The sequence below is a fragment of the Castanea sativa genome, chromosome 2, assembly GCF_040712315.1.
Source record: "Castanea sativa cultivar Marrone di Chiusa Pesio chromosome 2, ASM4071231v1".
Lineage (NCBI taxonomy): Eukaryota > Viridiplantae > Streptophyta > Magnoliopsida > Fagales > Fagaceae > Castanea > Castanea sativa.
The window spans coordinates 30,395,287-30,408,347 of record NC_134014.1 but is presented as its reverse complement, the minus strand read 5'-3'; positions in this window follow the sequence as shown (position 1 = coordinate 30,408,347).

The following is a 13,061-nucleotide window of genomic DNA, read 5'->3' as shown; positions in this document are numbered from 1 at the left end:
TGAATGCGTTCAGCGTTTTTTTTTTCCTGCTGCCTGTTTTTGCTTTTAGGAGACAAGTTACTGTACGTGAACAGTCTGTTCACGCATTTTGCGCGTACTGTTTACATACTTTTCAACAATTTTTTAATTAAAAATAAGTCTCACGGTACTATTTACACATTTAAAAATTATTTTTCTACACATTTAAAACTTTTTTTTTTTCTCCAACCATATGGATATGGGTATGCTGAACTTTAAAGCTCTTTTTACATTACATCTTAGCTTAACTGTCCCCTCCAAAACTAGTGGAAAATTGGATACATAATTAGTTAAGTACTGAACATGGTCCTCCACACTTCCATTTGGCCAACAATTAACTGCTTTTTGGTCACTCTTCCGATTTAATTGTATCAATTCCGCGTGAATTTCAACTAACTCAAAATCACTATTTTTTTTTTTATGTTACTTTTAATTTATTTTTTGTTAATTAGGAATATTTTAAAATTATTAAGGAATATAAAAATTATTATTTAAAAAAAAATCTCGTTTGAGTTATAGCCTGGCAGAGACAAGTTTCTCTAAAACACATGACCCTCCTCTCCAATGAACAAGATTTAAAAAGGTTATTTTCCAAAATAACTTTTAAATATTGTTAGTGTGTTAAATGTTTCCTTTTTAAAGTATTATTTAGGAAAAATGATTGGTAAATCTCTAATCATCAAATAATGTATTTGAAATTTAATCTCACCTACATAAACAATACATTCATTGTTGTATTTACATGTATATAAACACCAAAATTTAAAATTTTCATTTTGAAAGGGAATGCATTTACAAAACCGAAGGCAAAATTAATTTTAACGAGAAAGTGGAGGCGTCGAGACATCTATATGATCAAGAGAGATGCTACGTCCACAATATTTTTACAACAAATTACAAGTGGTTAGTTGTTATTGGTTCAAATTTGAACTTAACACGAAGATTACTTTTTTGCTCCAACAATAACAACCAGTAACAACCTGCCACTTAGGATTTGTTGTAAAAATATTGTAAAAGTGTTGTGCACATATCATTTCTCATAAAAATCTTGTTAAGAATTGAACTCAAACCAACGCTTCTGGAATTCAATAATAAAATAAAAACCAGTTGAAATAACTGAATTTTTTTAGGGAACTATTCGATAAAATAAGGGAAACTTAATTGAATTCATAACTGTTTCAATGTTTTTTATTTATTTATTTTTTTACTTTTTATTGTCTGAATATTCAATATTAGAATCAATCTAGTCCCATTGTCAATGAATTTTTGGAACCAAAAAGTTACTAAACTAAAAAAAAAAAAAATGAATATGTTTTTTTTAATAGGAATAAAATTAAATATGTTGTTCTTGGATCGCCTGGTTTATACTCAAACAAACCAACAATAATATCAATAGACAACACTAAATAACAAAGGGTCATCAGCCTCATGGACAATGCTACATGTGCTGGGCCCTAAGCCCAATAATATCAATAGACGCAATACATGGCATTGGACCATAAGCCCAATAATGTCCAAGATTCTTACCATACAATATTGGGCTTTCCAGCGCAAAACATTAATAACTAAAAGATTAAAAGGCCTGGTCTTTCTTGAACACATCATTTGTAAAGCGTATTGCGCCTTTAGCAATTTGACACTGCCCATCCGACTACAGAAAAAGTGAGGGGGTTGGTTTTTGAGTTGGGTAATGGGCAATGGTTATTAATGAGTTAATGGAACTGTTTATTGTTTATTGACTTTGATCAAGGTTGTTGACTTCAACAAGTAACCAAAAAATAAAAATGAAATAAGATTTTCCGATTTTGTTACGGTGACCTAAGTTGTATTTTATACTTTATTATATAATATTATATATATATATATATATATATATATAAATAATGCTAACCTAGAATTACAAACCTTTTTACATTTTTTTTTACAAATTCCTGATGTAGTGAGTGATTATTAATAAATGAAAAAATAATGATAATAGTGGGCTCAAATAAGAACTAGTAAAACTTTGTCACAACAACAATTTATAAAATTATTGCAAAATAGTTTTTGGTTATAGCTTACTCTTTTTAATCTTTATCTATACTAATCGGCGAGCCTTGGCCACGTCAATGACACACTACCAGAGGAGGTCGCACTGTAGAGGAATAGATTCAGAGAGGGGATTAGTCTTGACGTGTCTGAAGGGATGACAACTGCCACCACATTTAATGCACTCCACCAAACTCCTTGGCTGCATTTATGTGGAGAAGACCCTTGAACAATGTTGTCTTGGTTGCCGCAACTCATAGAAGATTTGAGAAGGCGTCTAATTGGACAAACACTCGAGTAGTGGCCTACATGATCAACAAATAGAGAGCCAAGATCAATGGAAGGAGGATATATAATGTAAGAGATCCTCCCGAAATGAGAGAGAGAGAGAGAGAGAGAGAGAGAGAGAGAGAAATACTGTAACAAATCTTCTTTAAAACCAATCTAATATAAATATTTGCCCTCGGATCTTGGCCGAGGACCAGTATTCTTCATTGTTCCTTGTCTTTTTCTTCTTCTTCAACTGTGTTAGGTTACTTGATTCAAGTTTCTACCTCTACAAATTCATTATATTACGTTAGCTCATCCATGTTACTTACAATTTTTTTAATATATATATATATATATATTTTAAATAATATAGGTTAGTGACTTATAAAACTGATAAATGAAGCAAAAATACATTTGTAGGATGCATTAGAAAACCTGGAATATAAATTTTTTTATTAATATATAATAATGTATATTATTTGCAAGTTTTTATTCAAAAAATTCACACTTGGCCCCTCTTAAGTTGAAAATCAGCCCCCCAAAAAACCCAAAAATTAAGGTCATTTAACTCATATCTGTGGCCGACGAACCCTCTATCAAAACGAAAATAAAAATCATCTTTTGAAAAAAAAAAAATTTTAAAAACACACACAAATGACTTATGTATTACAATTATATGTGTTTATGATGTGATTGGCTTACTTGGGATTTAAAATTTTGGTACTACAATGCTGTCTAGCTCCACCTAAAGACTTTACAATTGAGTATTATTATTGATTTTAGATTTTTTTAACACTCCAATAACATGTAATTTATACATTTTAGATATAAAACCTTGATTAAAAATTGTCAAATAATGCAGGTTTCAATTAGTTCAATAGATAAAATCTCTTATTGTTAAATAAGGGACAATATTAAAGGATTTAGATTCAAATCTCATCTACACATAAAAAAATGGAAAAAAAAGAGAGAAAAAGTCTACTAGGAAAAAAAAATCTCACAATTTATTTTTTATAACACCTTTGTTTTGAATTATGGTACCTCTGAGTATAATATTATTTTATTTTGATCTACGACAGATTGACATCTCGTCTTGTGAAAATGTTGTGAGATTTTGATGTGTTCACAGAAGAACTCAAACAAAGAAACCAATTGGTGTCATGAGCTTATGGAAAAGAACAATTATCATTGAAAAAATCATAGCTTTCAGTGTATTTGATGAGGTAGTTGAATGTCTCTTTTATAGGTAGTTAGGACCAAATTCGTTATATCTATAACCTCCACTTACCCATCAAAATTGGAGTTACTTAAGAAACTTATTTTTCCATTAACCAATGTTTTAAGGACATGTAACTTCTTATTAAACCATAACATACATGAAATTATCAAACAAATACGTTATCAAATGAGACAATTTATTCTTACAACTTACACATAACATAAAAAAATAAAACACTTGTCTTGAATTATATAAAATTGACTTGATGATAAAATTTCTTATTTACAAGAAAATAGTATATGTGTGTGTGTGTGTGGGAGGGGAGTCCGCTACTGTTTGTGATCAGTGTCATGACTCATCACCCAAAGGCTAAGGGCCCGTTTGTTACATGTGTTTAATACTGAAAATTGTTGTTTGAAAACATTTGTGAAAATACATATGGGTGAAAAAATGTGTCGAAATACGTGTAATGTTGTTTAAAAACTGAAAATAGTTATTTGAAAACACAAACCAAACACCCCCTAAAGCACATATCATCCCCGGATTAGCAACAGTGTTTTGTTAATTTATTCTGCATATGTGTGACGAAGTTTTACTTTTGATAATACCAATATTGTCTCCACGGGCTGATGGATGAATCATGAATCATGAATCATGAATCCATTCAATCATTCTTGGAAGTGACTTGTTGCTTTGCCTCTCTCAAGCGTGTTTGAACTAGAGGTACTGTGTCCACAAACCTCTTAAATTTAATTATTTAGCTTTAATGGGGAAAAGGATGGTCCATTTAGACTAGAAGAGGGAGAAGCATTCTTACGAAAGTCCTTACCATTAAAATTAGGATGAAACAAAAAAAAATATTGTAGAGAAACAGAAGCATGAAGGAGAAAGAGAGAACATAATAAAATATGTGATTCTACTTTGATGGCCTACCTCCATAATGTAGAGCCTTAAACAACTGCATATTTAAGATATGAGTGAAATACATGATACAAAGAACCCTAGTAGGCTTTCTATAACAAAGCTATCACCACTCCCTACATCTGTGCAGCCAAGGACAATTAATCTGGCTAATAGTAACATAGAGTTTGTAATTCGAAAATGTATATTTTTTGTAGGTTCTCATACTGGGCATTGGCTCCCATTTGCACCAATATGAAGGGCAAGCAGATAGTAGAAGCTTAAGGGTGAGTTTGGTTCAGCTTTTTAAAATTGGGCTTTTTGAAAAAGTGAAGTTTTCAAAAAGTACGGTATGAAAAAGTGTTTTTGAAAAAGTTGAGTGTTTAGCTAACACTTATAAAAGTGGCAGTTTGATAGATAAATTACCAAAAATGACAATGTATATATATATATATATATATAAGGGAGTTTATTTCATACTTAAAAATCAACTACTTCATATACTTTCTAAAAAAAAACTAATTAATAATAATAATTACTAAAAAAAATATACTTACTTCATATACTTAATAATAATAATTACTAAAAAAATATACTTAAAATCATAATAATATACTTACTTCATATACTTACTAAAAAAAACTAATTAATAATAAAAATCAACTACTTCATTTACCTGCAGCAGCATGGTCCGGATTGTGTAGCAGCACGGAGGAGAGGCTTGTTCTTGAAGATGAGACGAGAGGAATCCGTGACTTTCTAGCTATAGACCTTGATTTATCAAAGGGCAAAATTGGTTTTCAATCAAAATGGTTGGGCAATTTGGTAATTGAAAAAGCTTCTCAACAGTAACATTTATCAACGTGCTTTTGCAAAAGCTCACCAGAGCTTTTGCCACGTTTGTTCACATTTCAAAAGCCACGTTTTAGAAAAAGCAGGATGTTTGAGTCTTACCAAACGGGCAAATAGAAAAAGTGGTTTGAAAAAGCAGTTTTTACGCTTCAAAAGTGCAAACAAATGGGCACTAAGTAGATGAAAATTTTTTATGATACTTGCAATTGAAAGCAGTCCACCACTAACACTTAATCAAGCTAACCTCATTTGGGTAAAATCCAATTAACCATGAAAGGGTATAGAGAGAATGTCTATAACCACAATCAGTCGTTGGCCCTAAAAAATGTTGTGGACATATATAGGTGATTGCCTGGGTTGCACCGACACGCCGTTTTTGGCGACGTGTCGGTGTCCGACACGTGTCGGACACCGGAACTGCTGCGATTCACCGGACTCCGGTGTCCGAGAAGTGTCCTATTTTTTTTTTTTTTTTTTTTTTTTTTTTTTTTTCGTTTTTTCGACACGGCACCGACGCGGCTCTGACACGGCGCCGACGCGGCTCCGACAGTTCGACACGCCAGCAGTGAAAAAAAAAAAAAAAAAAAGAAAAATCACAGATTTTTGACATATGGACTTACCCCCACCGTTGATCTCATGATATACCTAAAACAAAATGTTGAAACCCACATCTTCATTCAGTCATTTGCCCCGAAACCCACAAGCTCTCACCTCTCACTTCTCAGTTAAGAACCACCGACCCTTCCTCTGATCTCCGCCGCTGACCTGTCTCTCGCCGGAGCTAAATCGGGCCGATCGGCGAGCTCCATACGTCGACGCCGTCCCTGTCCGCCTGTCCCTTCCGATCTCTCTCTCTCTCGGCGAGCTCCAGGTCCGACGCTTCTCTCTTTTTTTTTTCTTTTTTTTTTTGTTGTGCTCTTTCAGATATTTGAGTTGTTTGGCTGGTTGGGTGAATGAGAATATGAGATGGGTAGTTTATTTAACTTAACTTATCACGTTTTTGTTTTTTGTTTTTTTTGTTTTTTTTAAACCCACTCTCACAGTCTCACGGTCACACAGTGACCGTGTGTGATATTTATTTGCAGCTTTCCATAAACTACATAAAATAAATGTTACTGTGATATTGTGACTGTAATATTTATTTGCCATATTGTGATTATGTTACGTTATTGTCATAAGTTTAATTTATTTATTAAAGTTGAATTACTTAAATATTGTAGGTGATTTACTAAAATGAATATTGAAAGTGAAAAATCAACTGAGGCAGTTGCTCCTTTATGGAAATATGTTACTAAGTTAGAAAAAGCTGCTGGTGGTGGTGGGAATGTTACTTTCAAATGTAACTATTGTGAAAAAACTTTTAAGGGGTCTTATTCAAGGGTGAAGGCACATTTGTTAAAATTGTCTAATTGTGGAATACAACCATGTGGAAAGGTTGGAGATGAGTATCTAAATGAAATGCAAAAATTAGAAGATGCGTATGAGGAATCTACGCGTAGATTGAAGAAGCCTAAGCTAGTGTCTTTACCGTCGATTCTCCTAGTAGTCCTCATTTGGGTCCTAATCTCGTAGTACATACAAGTCATCCTTTTTTTAAGAAAAAAAAGGGGTTGGGAATCCTACTTTGGAGATGTGTTTTAACAATCAATGTCGAGAGCAATTAGATTCTCTTATTGCTAGGACATTTTATTCGCTGGTTTACCCTTTCACTTTGCTAAGAACCCTTATTGGATCGAGATGATCAAATTTGAATTTAATAATAATTTGGCGGGCTATATTCCTCCAGGTTACAATAAATTGAGAACAACTTTGTTGCATAAAGAGAAGGTACATATTGAGAAGTTGTTGAAGTCAATTAAAGACACTTGGAAAGAAAGTGGGTTTAAGCATAGTAAAGTGATGGGTGGACAGATCCACAAAAGAGGCCACTTATCAATTTTATGGCTACATCGAGAAAGGGCCACTTTTTATCAAATCCATTGATGGTACCAAAGAGTACAAAGACAAGCACTTCATTTCTCGATTTGTTTCTAAAGGTCATTGGTGAGGTTGGGCATACTAATGTTGTTCAAATTATTACCGATAATGCATCCGTTATGAAAGCCGGCAGTGATCTCTTGTTGAAGCCGAATATCCTCATATATTTTGGTCACCTTGTGTTCAGGTGCATACCCTCAATTTGGCCTTGAAGAATATATGTGCACCTAAGAATTCTTTAATGAGGTTGCATATAATGAATGTAATTGGATTGCACAAGTTTCGTATGAGGCAACTTTCATTCGTATTTTTATCACAAATCATTCTATGAGATTAGCAATTTTTAATTCATTTTCCCTTTGAAGTTACTTGTCTTATCGAAACACGATTTGCTTCAATAATCATCATGCTTAAAAGATTGTTTCAAGTAAAGCAAGATCTTCGAAGTATGGTCATTAGTGAGGAATGGATGTCATATAGAGAAGATGATGTAGGAAAAGCTCAAACCGTGAGGGATTATGTTTTGAATGATTTGTGGTGGGACAAGGTTGCATATATTCCGAGATTCACAGGACCTATTTACGAGATGCTTTGGAGTGGCCGACACGGATGCACCCATTCTCCATAAGGTGTATGAAATGTGGGATTCCATGATAGAAAATGTGAAGAAAGAAATATACAAGCAAGAAGGCAAGGAAGAATATTTGAGGAGTCTCCATTCTATGATGTGGTACATGCTATACTTATTGAACGGTGGACTAAAAATTGCACACCACTTCATTGCTTAGCCCATTCCTTGAATCCGAAGTAATTTTTCTATCTCTTCAATCTTTCTTTCTTTTTTTAAATATTCTTTAGGCATTTCTAATTTGCTTTTAACTAGGTATTATACTAATCAATGGATTGAGGAAGGCAGAGGTCGTGTTGCGCCACACAAGGATGCTGAACTTTCTACGGAGAGAAACAAGTGCCTCAAAAGATTCTTTCCTGATATTGATGATAGGAAGAATGTCACTATGGAGTTTGGTTTGTTTTCAGGAATTGGAGCTTATGATGATGATAACATGGATGATAGGTGGGTCTTGGATCCAATACTTTGGTGGTTAAATTATGGGTCTAGGTTGCCAATGCTTCAAACTTTAGCTCTAAAGCTTCTTGGACAAATTTTTGCTCATCATCATGTGCCGAGAGGAATTGGAGTACATATGGCTTCATCCATTGTATGAGGAGGAATAGAATTACTCCTAAACGTGCTGAAGATTTAGTATTTGTTCATTCTAATCTTCGGCTTCTTTCAAGGAGGAGAGAAGAGTACACTAAAGGAAACTCTAAGAAGTGGGACATTAGTGGAGATACTTGGAATGAGCCATTTGGAGGACTCCGGGTTGCTTGAGATTGCTTATCTCACACTAGATGAGCCGTAGATGGAGATAAGTCTTGTTGAGAATGATGACTATATTGATGACGATGATGATGTTGTTGTTCTGTGATCCTTTTATGTTTTTAGTTATCCTTTTATGTTTTTAGTTTGATATTGAACTTCTTGTTCTAAGGTAATCTTGACAGTTTAAAGTTTGGTTTCCTTTAATGTTTGTAGTTTGATCTTTGATGTTGAATACTTGAATGTAGCTTATTTAAACTTTTGTAGTTTGGTTTGTACTCTAAACACTTTATGTATATTATTGTATTACTTTGGGTATTAATTTGCTTATTTGTAGTTGTTACATAATTTAATTTTTAGACATAAATGTATTTTATGTCTAAAAATATTTAAAAAAATGCCTAAATATAAATTTTAATTAATTATTTAATTGCCGTGTCCATGCCGTGTCGTGTCCTTATTTTTCAAAAATTACCGTATCGGAGTGTCCGTGTCTGTGTCGTGTCCGTGTCCGTGTCCGTGTCCGTGCATCATAGGTGATTGCAAGGTTGCTAATGTTTTCCTCGGTCTCCACCTTGATGCTTTAACTGCTAGCATTCATCACACGATGACAGTCTCTTCACATTGTGTTTAGGATTGGACATGTAAAGGTTGTTATTGTAAAGATGACTGATGATGCAGCAACAGGTGATAGGTGATGCAGAGTGCAGCTGGTCAAGACTTTGTACTGCAGAAAAGACATGTAGCTTTGGTCATAGAGTTGTAAAACTGGTTGTAGTTTAGTGTTGATTATTTAGAGGTGAGTTAGTTATTGTTAATAGACACGTGTACAATCAAGATTAATTGTTAGCTGTGGCAGTGTAAGCTTCCTTAGATCACGCGTGTTAGTTAGATTAGAGTGATTGTAACAGAGGATATATGTATCAGTTCCTTGATGTATTAAGCAGTGTGGAATAATACAAAATCTCAGTTGCTTAGATTTTTCCCAATTCTCTCTAGATTCAAGGGTTTCTTTCAGTTATGCCCTGTTATTCTGATATTTCGAGCTAGCACTATGATTACATCATTTGTTGTAATATACTTTGGTTTGGCATATTGTATAGATATTTCATTGGATCTTCTAAAGCATTTCCTTTGACTGGCTACTGGCTACTGGCTACTGGCTACTGCTTAGGGCCTCAGGCTGATGCTGGGAAAGCTACTACATATATATATTGGGGAATATTAATGCAGAAGCCATTTGTGCCAACATATATATGTATGTATGTATGCGTGGATATCAGTATATAATAAGAACTTTTATCATTTTCTGTATTCATCTTAATTTCTCTTTTGGCACCGTCATTAATTGTTAGTTGAAATTCCGGTTACCAATAGATCAACAGATAATATTAGATTACTAAAATCCAAAGGTAAGCGCCACATTGTAAATATATATTGGTAGGGTACCGGTACGTAATGAGACGTGGACTGTCACAAAATAACACTGCTTTTATGTAATGATCGATGCCAAGTGTTGTATCCATCAGTACAGTACGTTGTGCACTACTCTACCTGTCCAATTCAGGATCACATGAACATGATGCATGTGGCATAACAACAACTCATGAGTCATGACTCATAATAATTAATGATACAATTTAATTATAGTATCCCGATCGATCGATCGAGTATTTATTTTCTCCTAATTGATGAGAAATTGGAGGGTACGCTACTGTGCTAGTGCTAGTTTCTTCATTCTTCAGTGTTGTGCTATGACCTGCATCGATCTCATGGAAATCCATATATATATAGCTGAAGCTTTTCAATATGCAGGCATCTTGAACTTCCAATGTCGTCAAATGACTGGTAATATCCTTTGCAATGTATGAGTCAATTTGCCTTGTTTTAAATAAACATCCTAAGATCTAACACAAGGAGGTGATTAATTTCCTGCTTTATAATTGGGTTCCCCATATATATTTATGGGACATCTCCATCACCATGAATGGAAGTGTAACTTTGCCCCAAACATAATTAAGTTTTTAGAGCAGGCTTAATTCTTTCCCTGACATATATGTAGTTCTCCTTTTAAGGTATTCCTGTACAACCACTTTCTGCATTCGTCAACGTCCATGGAGATGGACCTAAAAAGTGGCGGGCATCATTAATATGTTTGAAAACTTTATGTTTGGTCAATATTGGCAATATGAATATATTTGTGCCTAGGGTATAAGTTAGTTAGTGGATGTTTTTTTTTGCAGCACGACATATACCATTTGCATTGTCTGATTTGGAATGTAACAATTCATTGCCACATGTGATATTGCAATCATTCTTTATAGTTTTAGTTTTTCCTAAGCTTGGCTTGATCACACTCTCCAAGTATCAATTATATATATATATATATAACCAGAATTTGAAGCATGTTCAAACCAAAGAATGCTCAGTTGCATCTGCGCAAAAATATCTACATTGGGTGAGACATATATAGGAGCATATCAGGTAGTATTGACTAGGCTCGGATTGTGGATTACTGAATTATGTCACTAAGACTATAAAATATATTTGGATATTGGGAGCCTGGTACAATGATGGTGATAGACGGAGCCTTTTCTCGCATGTAATTATTCAATGGCAGGAATTTTTTTTTTCTCATATTGGGTGCAAAGAGATTCATCGATTAGACAAGCATTTACTGTAAAAGAGAAAAAATAAATAAAAATATTGATTTACACGGTTACAATACTGTAAAACAAATGTGTAAATATTTACATTTATACACTCACAGATGTGAATAGTTTTTGTGCAAAAATGTATAAATTTGAGAACTTTTTCTATTATAGTCATACTGATATAAATGCTCTAAAAGAAAATTCGGAAATAAATTTGGTTAGTAAAATTGTAATTAAATAAGTAATAAGATAAAAATCAATTAGACAAAAATTTAATTTTCAAAAAATATAACGTAAATACAAATTGTTATTTTTTTTTATGTGCAGTGTCAATTAAAAGATATTTACAAAAAAAAAAAATCAATATATATATATTCATCAACTGATCAACATAATAACTTAAAAGAAAAATCCATTACAAGAAATTCTAATAGATAGTTTGATTACATAAAAGTCAATTGAGAAAAAAATCGTACAAGCTTTAAAATTTTGATATTTGTATCATTTTTTTTTTTGATAATATACTTGAAAATATTCCGAGATAATCTATAAGCGCCATTAATTTCTTTTTGAAGTTATACAATGCCTATCTTTCTTATTTGTACCTTAAGATCCTAAATTTATTTACAATGACTAAAAACTTGGGTACAATAGAATGCCTTAAAAAAAGTATTGCGGTATTGTAAAGGGCTGAGCTTTTAAAAAATAAAAAGGAGTCATCAATTCAGCTGTATCGCTTTTTTTTTTTTGAAAAATTTAAATGGATGTCCCATTAAAAAAAGAAGTAGTAACTTTTAAAAATAAATTATGACAAGGAAGTAGAAATGCAAAATCTTTTATTATGTTTTTTTTTTTTTCCATTTATTTCTTGGAGAGAGTTTCAACTTATGAGTTTGCTCTTGATAATAACTCTTTATTATCAAACCAAGATATTAATCGATTTTTGGTGTAGGAAGGGATTGAACTCTAGATTTCTTATTCAACCATCTGAAACTTTACCAATTAATCTGGAACCCACATTTTTTTTTCCAATTTCAAATGTGATTTGTACCTAAAATATATATAAATAATAAATAGTTAGATAGACCGGAGGGAGGAGTAACATTTAAACTTTACTATCAAAGACTTTATTAGTTGAACTGCAATCCACATTTTTTTTTTCCAATTTCAAATGTGATTTGTACCTAAAATATATATAGATAATAAATAGTTTGATAAACCGGAGAGGGGAGTAACATTTAAACCCACTATCTATAAAAGTAAGTATATTAATTGGATGGTAAACTTATGGAAAGGAAAAAAAAAATATTTAAACCCCACTACATATAAAAGTAAGAATATAAATTAGAAGGTAAACTTATTAGAGGAAAAGGCCTTAGTGATAATTGTGATGGAGGGGGATGGGGAATGTCTCTTTTTCACCATTGCAAAGTGGCTTCACTCAATCAATGCTACAACATTTTAGTTGAGTTAAAGAATGTGGTGTTTGCTAATGGATTGGAGTGGCTTGGCTATCCCATGCAAGTAAAGGGCCAGTCCTCCTATTACGAACCTTCTCACTTATCTGTCGCATCGAGGTGAACATTTCGGCTTTGCTAGAAAGCTTTTATATAGCAAAAAATTAGAAGGCTTGAATTTTTCCGAAGGCCTGAAAGATGGGATTTGTTTTGTCCATTCGATTGGCTAATCTAGCTTTCCCCCTTTTCTCTTAGTTTGTGTTTTGATCATCCTTTGATTCCCCCAATTCGTAATAGGGGCGACC